Here is a 15734-nt window from a genome sequence, read left to right as displayed (position 1 = left end):
CGACTTGCTCTGTTTACAGGATCTCCATATCTCAAAAATCTCACGTAATTCAGAATCATGCTGAGCTGCAACATCAGGATCAATCTCAGCCGCAGCAGGAGTGGAGTTAGTTGAATCTGAAATAGCAGGAATAGCATGACAAGTCTTGCTTCTACGCTCTCTATGAACGCAACAACCTCTGATTAAACGACTGATGCGAATGATCACTTTCAGAAGCAGCCACGACGTCATGAATCATCTTAGTTCGACGTTCAGCAGCAGCAGAATCATCTGTGTCTGTCGCATTTGTAGCCGCAGAACCGTTGGAACTATCAACATCATCTCCATCATGTCCATCATCCGAACCAGCAGACTCATCCCCTGAATCATCATCAGAACCATCAACAGAACACTCAGAAGAACCAGAATCAGAATCGGCATCAACATCATCCACAAACATATCATTCTCAAGACGAGATCGATAGTTTGGATTAATCAGGTGACCAAAAAGTGGTGGATCATGGAGACCAGCCACATACTCGTATTGGCTTCAAGATCAGCAAAAAGACGCGAAGGCAAGCATGAAGAACGTAGCGAGGACCTTGGTCATATACTAAGTCAGGAAAAAATGTCTAACTATAGCCATCACAAAGCGAGGATACAAAAGAAATCGCTTTCTCCCCTAGCGTTAATCTGATCAATAAACTCTTGATAAAAGTATCGGGAGAAAGGATAAGGTCGATTATATACCAAAGCAACCATCTGCGATGCAATCTGAGCAGACAGTTGATCAAATCCAGCCTTGCGATTGCTCAAACAGACGAGCAATGCATATGCTAGATAACGCCATCGTTCCTGAAACCCACTTTTGTCGAAAGGAAGCTTGACCTGTCCAAAAATCCCATCCTTTGAAAGCAACGAAGAAGAAGTGCGAACTCGTATGTCATCTCAACGTTTCCTTCTTCGACGTCTGGTTCTGCTCCTAGATGTAAAATAGTGCGGAGCGATTCAGCATTGAAATCAAAAGATGTGCCTTCAATAGTAGCACGTACAAAACTCTGTTCTTCAACCATGACTTCATGAGCAGTGGACCAGAAAGAATCAATATACTGCCTAACCAGTCTTGGCGATCACAAAAAGCAAAAGATAATCGCGAGCGAGCAATATAGTTGAACATTTCATGAAAATGCTCGCAATTGTGCTGATCGGGATCTAGATTCAGTGCAAGATTATGCTTTTTCACAAAATGACGTGGAGCGAGAGCCATTTCTGCAAAACCAACCAAAATATCGAAAACAAATAAATAATCACGATAAATGAATTGCAGAATTGAAAAACCCTAATTTGAAAAACCCTAATCCATAATTTCGCAAAATAAGACTGAACGAAGAAAACAATAAATTCGTTAAGTATATAGAACGAAGATAGAAGCTAAATCGTAAGCAATAACTAATGAAATAGATCTTAAGTTCATAAGATTAAACTTAAATTTCACCTAGCGAATTTAAGTTCGTAAAGTCTAAATTGTACATGCAAGTTCGTAAGTTATAAACTTATTTCTAAGTTCGTAACTTATAAACGAAGTCTAAGTTCGTTTGAATAAACCGAAGGTGTTAAACTTAGCTAAGTTCGTTCCTTATCAACTTAGGTCTAAGTTCGTAAGGCATCATCTAAAGTAACTTCGTTTGTACCAAGTTAAATTCGTTCAATTCAAAATCTAAGTCCATGTGCACAATCTAAATTCGTTTGAACTAAAGTCTAAATTCGTTTCACCAGTCTAAATTCGTTTGAGTAAACCAGGTGAATGATTACAAGAATTATAAACATAATCAAAACAAATCAAATCGAAGATACATGGAAAACCTAAATCGTTTTCGTGAATGAAAAGAACATCAAACACTTACTTAGATCACAGTTTGCACAACGAATCAAGAAAAACGAATTAGAGTGAGAGAAAAGAAAAGAGTTGGGTTTTAGGTTTTGCTCGAAAGAAAATGAGAGTTTTTTCGTTGATGAAGAACAACGAAGAAAAACCCCTATATATGGAAATAACAATGGACCAATATGGGTCGGGCTTAACTTCACAAACGAAGTAGCCAAACGAAGATATCCTTCGTTGAACAAAATTGTTTCGAACGAAGATAACAGTTATCTTCGTAAGAACAAATCAGAAAATATTCCAGATTTCAGCAAGTTTCTGAAAAATTTTCAGATTTTCATCCAAGCAATCTTCCAAAACACAACCATTTATCACAATCTGTACATAGCAAAAACTTGTTAGAAAGCAACCTGTTCATGCCTTGTACTAAAAACGTGCTTATCACCCAAATTCATAATCATAATGTAAGTAGATAACCGAACATTATAATCTTGAATGAAAACCCATGGTTTAAACGCTATCCATAAACAAACCTGAAAATAATCAATTTAAATATGAACCTCATTACCAATTTGATTATGACACCGAGAACTTCCTTGGATCATAGATATGCATGACAGCAAACCATCTTGAAACACTTAAGTCCCATACTACATGCCGTCTACAAAACTAACAAACAATGAACAATCGAACACAAATTCACTGAAGAACTTAGGAAACTATCCAAAAGGTTGTCATAAATCACAACATGAAATTCAAAAGAAACTAGTGTCAAATTTGATTATTTTCATTAAATACATGAATTATAAATAAATAACTATTCCAAAAACAAGTTCATGTATTCATCCTTTACATGCTCAAATCTGCATCACAAATACGATCACTACACACCAAGGATCTTATCATCATGATATCATCCGTGTAAATAACAATGTAGTAACAGAAATCAGCATTCCAACGTTATCTTCTTAACCTGAACACTGCACACTTACCACAGAACTCATCAACGCATTGAGAACAAACAGTATAATGCAGAAAAGTCAAGTTACAATCACACTCAATCAGGGTTAACAAATATGAAATAACTAAAAATCTAACAAAAGATCAAGGGAGGTCATTTCTTGGTAAACCCTAAAATGTCAAAACACAAATTTAAACAAACCCGATTAATAACTTGGTGACAAGTGAAAATTATGAAATTTCAACTAACTTTGACATTTCACATAACACTTGAAAATATCATTTTCTAAACTTAAACAAATTAATGTCCATATTAGAAAATATTCTTTGTAAACAATCTACACAACCTCATTAAAAATTCACATGAAGGAATTCAGCAAAACATATACTCAGAATTTGAATAGGATCTCTTGTGCAATAAGAACTTATAAAAATACTATTTTGACTCAATTAAAAAGAATAAAAATTGCAGAATAATAAACTAATCTAAATTCTAATTAACTAGACTTTATACATTATTCACATTAAGCGTGATTACTGCTGATTAGATCAGTTTAGCATGTTACATAAGCCTGCGGGTGAGAAATAATTCTCTTATTATACGTTATGAACCGTGACCCAATAGCGATTACTGGTATGTTTGTCCTCTTAAACACTCGGTACACCCAGTTTCCTTTAAGTTATGACACTTTCGACATACCCTGACCAAGGACAGTCACCATGTAACCGAGTAGCCTAATATGCCATTTGAATAGTTTGCGAACTTATGTAACCCACATTCAGATATACTTTCGTAATCGATACAAGCACTAAGATAAAAAATATTCAATATATTCAAGAACATCCTTAACAATCATGAGACACTTTGTGGATAACTGAATTGAATTACTTTGTGATTTCACATATTTGCTTCTGCATTTCATGATTTATAAGGAACCCGTGATTTTCTATGAGATCCATGTAGCGAACTTTCTGACAACCTATCCCAAGTTGGAAGCTTTAGGTGGGCTAGGTATACAAAGATACCCCGAGGACATACTTGTCCGAATCTCAAAGACCACATTAGCCCCTTAAGTTGCATTCAATTGATTTGCATAACAATATCACATTTACTTTTATGCTCATGATTGGTAGAGGTTCTTGCCTATTCATTGAACAAATCTTATAGTAATGCTAGATCTTTCACAAAATTTAAGGACTAGATCAATTCATTACTGAAAAGCAAGCAATCTCAGCCATATATCTGAATATGTTTCCCACAAGAACATTATATAATTTAAGTTCAGATTGAATGAAACCTTGGTACTTTGTATCTACCGATATATCCCAAATTGTAATCACTGAACTAATCAGTTATAATACGATTAAGCAGGCTTAAAAGCTAAAGTATCGTCACTTCTCATCATTTAGCGCAGTAACCTTACTTTATTCATATTTTTGGATTTTCTATTTTTCAATTTTTTGTATTTTTCTGACACTAGATATATACAAACTTATACTAAGACAACTCTTTTGTATTTTTTATGACTCTATCTATGTACGACTTACACTACAAAGACACAAAAAAAATAACTTTAAGTTCTTTGAGAGAAACTACTCGACATTCTTCATACCATTGAGTTGAAATAACAACTCAAGACGAGGTCCATCAAAAGCTTTAGTGTATAGATCAGCAAGATTATCATCAGTAATAACCTTTTCTAAATGAATAAGCTTTTTCTCAAAACAGTCACGTATGAAATGATACTTTATATCTATGTGCTTGGTGACTTTAAAGTTTTTCAGATTCTTGGTAATATCTATGGCAGACTTATTATCAATACAGATAGGAGTATTAGAGATATTCATACCATAATCGCGCAATTGTTGCTGTATCCAAAGCACCTGAGAACAGCAATATCCAGCAGCAATGTACTCTGCTTCACAGGAAGACTGTGCAACAGATGTCTGCTTTTTGCACTGCCATGATACAATTCTCCCCCCTAAAAGCTGACATCCACCTGACGTTGATTTCCTATCCGAGTTGTCACCACCATAATCCGAATCAGTATAAGCTACGAAGTCAAAGGAACCACACATGGGATACCAAAGACCTAGACGAGGTCTGGCTTTCACATAACGAAGAATCCTTTTCGCAGCTTTCAAGTGAGACTCTTTCGGATTAGCCTGATATCTAGCACACATAGAAACAGCAAAGGTAATATCTGGACGTGAGGCTGTCAGATACATCAAGGATCCAATGATAGCTCGATATTGAGTGGCATCGACGGATGGATCATTAGGCTTATTAGGACAAAACCCATGATTAGTCTTAATAGGAGTAACAACATCCTTAGCATCAGACATTCGAAACCTAGTAAGAAGATCTTTGACATACTTGGTCTGATGTATAAAGAAGCCATCCTTCAGTTGATCCACCTGTAGGCCAAGGAAGAAGGTTAATTCCCCCATAACACTCATCTCAAACTTAGCCTTCATGCTCTGTTCAAATTCCTTGCACATTTTGTCATCAGATGAACCAAAAATGATGTCATCGACATAAACCTGTACAAGCAAGTAGTCCTTCCCTTTCCATTTAATAAACAACGTACTGTCGATAGAACCTCTAGTGAAACCACTTTCCTTCAAATGTGTGGACAATTTTTCATACCACGATCGAGGAGCCTGATGTAAACCATATAAAGCCTTATCGAGACGATATACTTTATTAGGAAAGTCTGGATCCTCAAACCCGGCAGGTTGTTCTACATACACTTCTTCTTTAATGTCTCCATACAAGAAGGCACTCTTTACATCAAGCTGATACACCTTAATACCTTTATAACTAGCATATGCCAGAAATAATCGAATAGCTTCAAGTCTAGCTTCAAGTCTAGCTACAGGTGCAAATGTCTCATCGTAATCAAAACCTTCTTGTTGCTCAAATCCTCTAACCACCAAGCGAGCCTTATTTCGAGTGACTACACCTCTGTCATCTCGTTTACAACGAAAAACCCAACGCGTTGTTAAAGGAGATTCACCCGGAGGTAAGTCAACTAACTTCCATACCTCAAGCTTTCGAAACTGAGCCAATTCTTCTGCATCGCCTCAACCCATGACGGTTCCTTAAGAGCCATACCAACATTTTTAGGCTCAACCTGAGAGATAAAGCAGTAATACAAGTACCAAGTAATTGCCCCAGTATCCTTAACTTCAGCAAACATACACGACTATTTCTTAGATTGATTCCTCGTGCGAACAGAGGCAGAAGCATCACCAATGATTTGCTCGACTGGATGATCCTTGTTGACCCTAGTTTGAGGAACCTTATCGACTGAAAGATCGTCTCCCAAATTCGTCTGCACATGTTGCTCTGGAGTTTTATAATCTGGAGTTTTAGGCTCCTCCTGAGTTTCACCTTCCGTGTCATCAGTATCATAGAAAGGAGAATCAGGTAGAGGTACATGCAAAGGATCAGTAGGAACTATAGGAGCAGGCTCTAAAGTAGAATCTGCTACTTTTGTCCCACTAGATTCTCCAGATTCAGAAGTAGGCTCAACTATTGGTGAGGAAACAGAAGAAGAACCAGAAACCGGTCCACCATCCAGAGGATCATGAAGAGTAACGACATCCTCCACTGTTGGAACACCTGCAAAAGAAACAGGACCACGAAAAGAAGTGAAGACACCATCATAATCAAAATTATTAGCGGGACCAAGGTGTACAGCAGGTTTATGACTGACAATTATGACATTTGTACCAAGATCTACTTTGCCAGTCTTCTGATTGTACACACGCCTAATCGGTGTACTTGGAACATAACCCAAAAAGAAACCCTCCTCAGATTTTGGTTCAAATTTCCCTTGAGGAAGAGTTTTAAGAAAAGTGCATGGAACACCGAAAGGCTCAACATTCTGTAAATTGGGCTTTTTGTTGTGCAACAGTTCATAACTAGTCTTCTTGAATCGTTTAACTGTCAAAACCCGATTCAGAATGTGACAAGCTGTATTCACTGCCTCTCCCCAGAAAGTAATAGGAAGCCCTGAATTAGCAAGCATCGTCCTAGCTGTCTCAATTAAAGTCCTATTCTTCCGTTCAGCCACTCCATTCTGTTGCGGCTCATATGGTGCACTGTACTGATGTTGAATTCCTTTGGTCAAGCAAAATACTGTAATAGTATTATTCTTGAACTCAGTACCATTGTCACTCCTGATTCTCTTAACTTTGACTCCATGGACATTTTCAACTTGCTTGACAAAATCCATAAATCGTTCGGCAGTCTCATCCTTGGTCTTCAGAAAAAATACCCATGAGTACCTCGAGTAATCATCAGTGATCACCAAACAGTAAGACATCCCTCCAATGCTTCTTTTGTTCACAGGACCAAAGAGATCCATATAAAGTAATTCGAATGGTTTGGAAATAGAGTTGAGTACTTTGGATTTATGCGGATTCTTATGTTGCTTCCCTTTCAAACACGGTACACACTTATCTTCCATCCCAAACTTCTTAACTGGCACACCGTCAACTAACCCAAGACTGATAAGTTCATTCATCTTCCGAAAGTTGATATGTCCCATTCGACGATGCCATAGGAGAGATTCAGACTCATTTGCCTTGCTCAACAAACAAAGGGGCTCCTTTGGATTATCAACACCTAAAAGTAAACCATAGATGTCTCTCTTCCTAGGAGCTTTGAGCATGATCCATTCTTCTGGAATAACAAAACCCGGCTTCAAGATGTATGCCTCCTTTTCTGTGAAATGAACACTGTTGCCCTTATCACAGATCTGTGAGACACTCATTAAATTGTGAGTAAGTTGTTCCACATAGTTAACTCTTTCTAGAGTTAGTTGTCCATTGACGACATCTCCTTGACCGGTGATGTTGCCGCCCTTGGAACCAGCAAAACTAACATACGACCCATTTATACCAGTATAATTGGACAAGAGCTTCTTGTCCCCTGTCATGTGCCTGGAACATCCACTGTCAAGGTACCACAAATGAATAGGTTTCCTAGGAACTCCCTACACATAAAATGAGAAATATTAGTTATCATTGGGGACCCAAACCTTCATAGGTTTGGGTCGTCCCTTCTCATCCTTGAGAATCAGTTCAGTCCAATATCCATTGCTAGAAGCCGTGGGTGTGACTTGATTCTCAACTTGTCTTCTCACTGGAGAAGACTTCTGACCGCTCGTCGGAGAAGGTCTTGTGGAATGAAGGCCAAAAGAAGGTCTAACACTTGAGTGAAGTCGACCATAAAATGAATTACGACTTGGAGATGTTTGTGACCGACCCGAACTCCCACTGGGGATAGTGAATCTTTGTCCCATAGGGGAAGAACCTTTTGGTGGAGATTCACGTCGTTGAGGTATAGTAAACGGTTTTGAAGAAGATTGAACTTTAGTCTCATGAACCTGTTTATCATTACCCAACCCCCTTTTTCCTTCCGAGGTGGAAACCTTTGAAGGAGAACCCGATCTCCGAGGTCGATTAGGACATACACTGTAAACATGACCTTTTTCATGACAAGCAAAGCAAGAGAGGACCTTAGTCTTTTTCTTTGTATCTACCTTATTATTGGTACTTACAAATTCACTATTGTCCACTGATTTACTTGTTTTTCTAGGATCCTCATGGTCTCGTTTGGTCGGTGATATCCTAGACTTACTTGGGGACTTCTTTCGAGCAGGCATTAAGATATGCTTCAAAGCCTTAGTTGCTTCGACATTAACAACTAATTCATCTTCAGATTGACTATCCCTAGACTGCTTAGGTAAAGGAGTTTGACGCAACTGACTTAATCGCTTCATATCCTTAATATCAACATCCCAGACTTTATCAATCCTCTTAGGGTCAATAGATGATAACGGAAATTCTAACTCAGTGTAGACCCTACTACTCTTACGAAGTGTAAAGTGAGTAATACTGTCTTTCTGACCATAAGAAGTGGACGAATCTAGGACGACACCTTTCAATTTCTCTTCCTTGGTAGGTTGAGAAGAAACTCCTTTAGACTCTGCTGTCTCCTCAGTCAAAGTAGGCTTAGGAGTCGAGTCTTTCGATTTACCAGCATCAACACTAGGTTGAAGTAGGACTTCAGGAATATTAGGTTCTACATGAGTATAGTTATTGTTGAAAGGAGGAGGCATGCTATTGTAAGAAACCTTAGCAATGTCAGAACTCTTAGATGGAGAATCCTCAAATTTTTTCATATGCATTAAAAGCTCATCATGTCTAGCAGAATCAACCTTAGCTTGTAATTCCACTATTTCTATTATAGCATCAGCCAGTTCTTTCTCAATAGTAGCACACTTTTTAGCTAACAATGCATAAGCTTCACCACCTACTCTTTCTACAGCCACAACATGTTTAACTTTGTCTTTCATAGCACTAATGTTAGACTCTAAAGATTTAATCCTATCCTTTAAAAATTTTTCTCTATCAGTGACAGTTAAATCTTTTTTAATCAACTTATCTCTTTCTTCATGAGCAGCATTAACAACAGATTCTAAATGCTTAATTAGTTCATTCTTTTGTTCAATTTCATCAAACATTCGATTAACAATTTTGCAAACATGAACAATAGTACGAAGAGAGTAAGATACCTGTTGATCTGCTTCTTTGCAGTCTGCCATGTACGCGACAAAGTCATCCACACTCATGCCTACTGGAATTTCATACTCCTTCATCTGCTCTTCAATTGTCTTTTCAACCTTTTCAGTAGCAGAATCGTCTTTGTTCTCAGCAGCGTTCACCTCTCCAGAATCTTTCGTATCAGCAACCTCAACCTCTTCATCAGACTCAGAATCAGTGTCATATACCTGAGTAGAAGATTCCAAGTTCGAGCTTTGAGCATTTTCATACAAATGCTCATCACTGTGGTAAACTGAGGTGTCCAAGAAATCCTCAACAGAATCTACTATTTGAGCCATATCATCAACTATTTCGACCAAATAAGCATTATTAGTCTCATCCTGTGGAAGATTCCAGACATAAGAACCATCAGGTTGAGCAGCTACGATAGCCTTGTCATTGCTATTTCCAGTAGTATCATCAGTCAACAAGAGAGCTCTACTAGCATTCGGATTAAAAGGACGATTACCACCTCTATCTTGACGGGTAGGGGTAATGTTAACATCTCTCTTTGGTCGTTGACATTCTTTGGCAAAATGTCCAAAGCCATCGCAATTATAGCACTTAACCTTTGACTTGTCAAAGCCCTGAGTACCCCCAATAAGCTGTCTACCTGTTTGTTGCATAAACCGTTGCACTCTCCTGGTGATCATCGCCAAATTCCATTTCAGATCCATTTCTTCAACATCATCTGGATCTATTTGATCATAATCTTCATCAATGAGTGCTGGATCCGTGATCCTCCCTGCAACAAAAGCTTCATGTGCAGCACACATTGCGGCAAATACATTCATCCTTCCCTCAGCATATTTCATATCCATGGGCATAGACTTGTAACCAGCAGAAGTAGATGAAATGTTACCAAACGTCATATTTCCTGGCTTTGCACTCTCATTAGTCTTTCGAGCCTTGAAACCAGCATCAGAAGCCATGAAACCAGCAAAATCATCTCCATCCATAACACAATTAGAACCCTCTTTCGTGCCAGAAGTACCAACCCCAGAAAAGAATGCATTAATATCAGCTGTAGGATTTTTCATAGTGGCATGATAAAGAGATGGATCTTGTGTGAAGTTGTCTTGGAGATCCTTTGCCTTATCCTTCATTTCTCTGTTTCTTAATGTGGATATAACACCATCTATACGAAGAGATGCATAATCAGCTCTTTCTTGCAATCCATGACGAAATTCTTTATAAGCTTTCGGCAAACCATCCAAGAATTTATCCACTATCTCAGTAGGAGTATACTTAAGATCAAAATAGGCTAACTCAGCAAGAAGATGTTGAAATCTCAAGATAAGATCCTCAACTAGTTCGTTCTTGGTAGCATTAAAGCAATCAAATTGTTTCTTAAGCATCTTAACTCTATTTTGCTTCAATAATGGATCACCTTCACAATGAGCTTCAATAGCATCGAACAATTGCTTTGAAGTCTTGTACTCCTGTTTAGGAAACAGGTGCACCAATTCTTGAGGAATGCACATCCCAAGAGTAGAAAGAGCCTTAACTTCAACAGCATACAAGGATTTTTCTTCGCCTTTTAACTCTCCTACCTTGTAATTAGTTGTAACACCGTTTACAGTAAGAGTTGGCCATTCATATCCTTCAGTGATCATAATCCACATGTTCAAATCTTCTCGTTGAATATAATCTTCAAATCGACCTCTCCACGCCCAAAAGTCAGCCAATGAAACTAACTTCGGTGGAGAATTAGTACGTCCAACGAGATGATCATGATAGACAAGAGAATTCAGGTATTGAGCAACAATAGTGTTTGTTGACGAGGAAGCCATTTTGTAAATTCGTTTGCTGCACTGAACGAAGATAGAGTTAAGTTCGTTTGAAGGAGAGAAACGAAGATGGAATTAACTTCGTGTGTAGGAGAGAAACGCATTCTGGCTGATGGGATAAATCGACGGTGGCATAAACGGCTGCTGAGGAGGGAACGGCTGCTGAGGAGGGAACTGCTGGGGAAGTACCTGTAATGGCACAGAAGGAACCTGTGGAGGAACCCTGAAGCAATCCAACTCTGCATGTAAGGCTGGAAGTACTCCTGCTGATACGCCATTCGGTTAACCTGACTACCGACAAAACGCGACCAATCATCCTGGCGGTCCAATCGGTCGTTAATCCCAGTGATCCCATGACAGATCTCGTCCACACGCTGCCCTAAACCTGAAAAATCAAAAGCATGTGAGCTAGAGGTGGCACCTCTAGTTGGCGCAGAGGCACCAACACCAGTATCCGGCTCCTCATCCATCTCATCCTCATCGTCCTCAGCATCCATATCGTCTCCTTCATCCTCCGAGTCCTCATTCTGGCTAACCATACCCATTCGAATCATTGTCGCCCTATCAAGTACCCCACTGCGACAATAAGCTTGAAAACCCGGTAAAAGACCAAATTGATCCGTCTGGACCAAACCCATCCGCCTTGCCAAATGACAAACAAGGAAACCACCGGCTACATGACCCTTGGCTTTACCATGCCCTTTTTCATACAAATATAAAGCCACAACCCTAGCTAAATTGCAAGAGACCTTCCGAACCATGCAATACAAGAAAAATAGATCAGTGCTAGTAGCATTATTTGAACTACTATGCCTATTGGAAATGGTCTCGGCTATCATTCTCAAAAGCAACTTGTAAACCGGGTTTCGAACAGCAGATTGTTTGACATTATAGTGGAATTCTTGGTCACTCAAATTCTCCTCCTCCTAAAACCTAGCTGCAGTCATGGATGGAGGCCATTGAACAATCCCCTTTGTAAAAGCCACCCTCTGAACATCATCCTCACTATAAAAACCTAAATGGACCCCGAACTCTTGGTAGGACATACAATGAATTTAACCTCCTAGATGGAATGTCATAACTATTTTCTTACAACTTCCCTCGTCCGTATTCAACCTAAATGAACTAAAGAATTCATTGCACAAGTGTCTCCAGATGTTAGTGTTGATGGAGAACAAGGCCCTCCAAGGGGGTGTCAACAATCCGTTCAATTCCTCAACATTTACCCCTAACTCCCCCAGGTTATCGAAATCTAACCTACGATTAGCAATAATAGGTTTATGCCTCACCGCATCTAAAGTAATATTAGGTTGGTACTTTGCGGGTACCTCCTTGGGAGTACGGATGACGGGGGCTCGAGCTACCGGTTGTCTAGCTCTTGAGGCTGAAGCTTCAGCCGCAGCGGCAACCCTTTGCATGTCACGCTGTCTCTTGGTGGCCATCTACAAAATCAAGCATACACATATATAAGGCTACAAAACAATGTAATGACTTCCAAGTCTACAAAAAACTTAAACCAAAAATTAAATCACAGAAATCATCTAATTAAAATCTTTCTCTAAATAATAGAACAAAAACCTTAATTTCGACAAAATCAATTTAAGTGATTTTTTCATACAAATAATCCCACCATCATTATCCTTTCCAATTCTCAAAACTCATATTTGTTAAATAATCACAGAAATCATCACAATAGAATTCATCCCCTAATTAAAGAAAAATTAAACTCTAATTACGACAAGATCAATTTAAGCGACTAGTAACAAACATTATCTATGATTCTTAGTTCAACAAACTTTAATCTTCCCCCACACTTAAACTAAATAATGGGGAAGAAACAACTAGCATTATGAAGCTTATGACTATGGTTTCGAAATCTAGCATGAATAACAATAGCCATACCCAACTGAGTTGAACCCTTCACACATAATATCTCCAAGAACACTAATCATCTTCAATAATAAAAACAAAAATTAAAATAAAAGATTGAAGAATCATACCTGAAGAATTTGATAATTGAACAAGGAATTTGGAGATTGACAAGAGAAAAAGAAAACAAAGACTCAAAGCTATCCCTTATTTTTTTTTTCTGCAATTCGTGTGTGTGTGTATGTGTGAGAATTAGATTTTTTTAGATTTTCCTGACAATGGACGACCCTATCTATCCTATCCATTCGCGTGTAACGGGCGTTACAGGAGTAACGGGCGTTACAAAACAACGTGTCGTATAACGGCCATTAACCGGTTAACGGGTGTTACAAATGAATGAGAGACTAACGGCCGTTTGGCCCCTAACTGGACGTTACAGGGGAAACCAAGAAACAACCTTCTAACGGCCAATACCATGGTAACGGGAGTTAGAAAACAACAAGGGGTCTAAAGGTCGTTATCCAGCTAACGGTCGTGACAAAAGCAAAGCCAACTAACGGGCGTTACTTTCCTAACTGGCAGTTACAGGGGAAATCACAAAACCCCCCCTCTAACGGCCGTTAGAGGGGTAACGGGAGTTAGTCGCGTCCAGCTTAGTCAAAATTTAACGAACATGTGACACTTAACGGAAGATAGGACCTGAAGTGACAACTTACTAACGGCACTTTTACTTTACCTTTGCACATTACTTACCTCGACGCCTAGGATGACCTTCGGACCTGCAATTCTTGATACAAAAACATTAAAAACTGAAAAATGATTGAAACTAAAGGAAATAAACAAAATCTTTTTGGCTTTTTATAAATTTTAAACTTTTTATGGATTTTCGATTTTAGGAAAAGAAAATGACAAGATAAAAATGAAAAATAAAATGAAACAAACTCGGGTTGCCTCCCGAGAGGCGCTTAACTTATTAACGAGTCCTTAGCTTGACTCGATCACCTTTTACTTTCACTTGTTGATGGCATAAAAACCAATTTCGAACACCTCTGCATTTTCTTCATCTTCTTCATGATAATGCTTCAAGCGTTGTCCATTCATAATAAAGCTCTCATCATTGCCATACAACTCCACATATCCGGACGAATAATTTCTTTTCACCACATACGGTCCAATCCATCTCGACTTGAGCTTCGGTGCTTTGATTTTGTACTTTGATTGAAACAAAAGTACCTTGTCACCGGCTTTAAATTCCTTCCTCTTGATCTTCTTATCATGCCAAGCTTTTATACGCTCCTTGTATATCATGGAGTTGTCATAAGCTTGCAACCTCATTTCATCCAACTCGTGCAACTGCAAAAACCTTTTCTCACCAGCTAAGATTAGATCCATATTACAATTTTGCAAAGCCCAATAGGCTTTGTGTTCAATCTCAACCGGGAGATGACAAGTTTTTCCATAAAGAAGCTTATATGGAGTAGTACCAATTGGAGTCTTGTAGGCGGTTCGAAACGCCCATAAGGCATCATCAAGCCTCTTGGCCCAAATTTTTGGGTTATCTTGCACGGTCTTTTCAAAGCCCTATTCGTGTTTTCCACTTGGCCGTTTGTTTGAGGGTGATAAAAGGTGGAGAACCTATGGGTGACCCCATACCTCTTTAAAACCTTAGCAAGCTGGTGATTCACGAAATGGGACCCGCGATCACTAATTAAGGCCTTTGGTACACCAAAACGACTAAACAACTTTTTCAAGAATTCAATTACAACTTTAGCATCATTAGTCGGAAGGGCTTTAGCCTCGGCCCACTTGGACACATAATCAACGGCTACCAAAATATAAAGACACTTATGTGACGGAGGAAAAGGACCCATAAAGTTAATCCCCCACACATCAAAAACCTCACATACCTGTATCATTTGTTGAGGCATTTCGTCTCTCCTAGTGATATTACCTTGACGTTGACATGCATCGCACACTTCCACCAACGTTTTTGCTTCCCTGAAAATGGTGGGCCAATAGAACCCTGCATCATATACCTTCTTACCCGTCACAGATGGTCCGTAATGACCACCGGTAGGACCGTGGTGGCATGCATCCAAAATCACACGGGTTTCAGCACCGGCAACACATCTCCTGATCATCCATCTGCACACAGTCTAAACAAATACGGTTCCTCCCAAAAATAATGCTTAATCTCAGAAAAGAATTTCTTCTTTTGTTGAGATGTCATCTCTTCAGGAAGAACGTTAGCACAAAGATAATTAGCAATGTCTGCAAACCATGGTTCTTCTTCTCCTTGTACCTGCATCAAATCTTCATCAGGAAAATAATCATTAATCTAATGCTCTTGCAACTCCTCAAGGCGAGGGTTTTCGAGCCTACTCAAACGGTCGGCCGCCACATTTTCCGCCCCCTTTTTATCCTTTACCTCAATGTCGAATTCTTGCAAAAGCAAAACCCAACGAATGAGACGGGGTTTGGCATCTTGTTTGGAAAACAAGTACCTCAATGCGGAATGGTCGGTGTAAACAATAGTCTTATTCAAAACCAAGTAGGGACGAAATTTGTCAAAAGTATACACAACTACCAACAATTCTTTCTCGGTCACGGTGTAATTTTGTTGGGCCGGATTCAAAGTC

General features: G+C 38.9%; 1 pseudogene; it reads right to left on the bottom strand.

Annotated features, from left to right (window-relative positions):
- LOC122601048 overlaps nucleotides 1–15734 on the bottom strand; it is a 51243-nt pseudogene that overhangs the window by 13352 nt on the left and 22157 nt on the right.

Source organism: Erigeron canadensis, chromosome 5 (assembly GCF_010389155.1).
Source record: "Erigeron canadensis isolate Cc75 chromosome 5, C_canadensis_v1, whole genome shotgun sequence".
Taxonomy (NCBI): Eukaryota; Viridiplantae; Streptophyta; class Magnoliopsida; order Asterales; family Asteraceae; genus Erigeron; species Erigeron canadensis.
The sequence above is the reverse complement of the archived record's forward strand: the minus strand, read 5'-3'. Positions and strand labels throughout refer to the sequence as shown.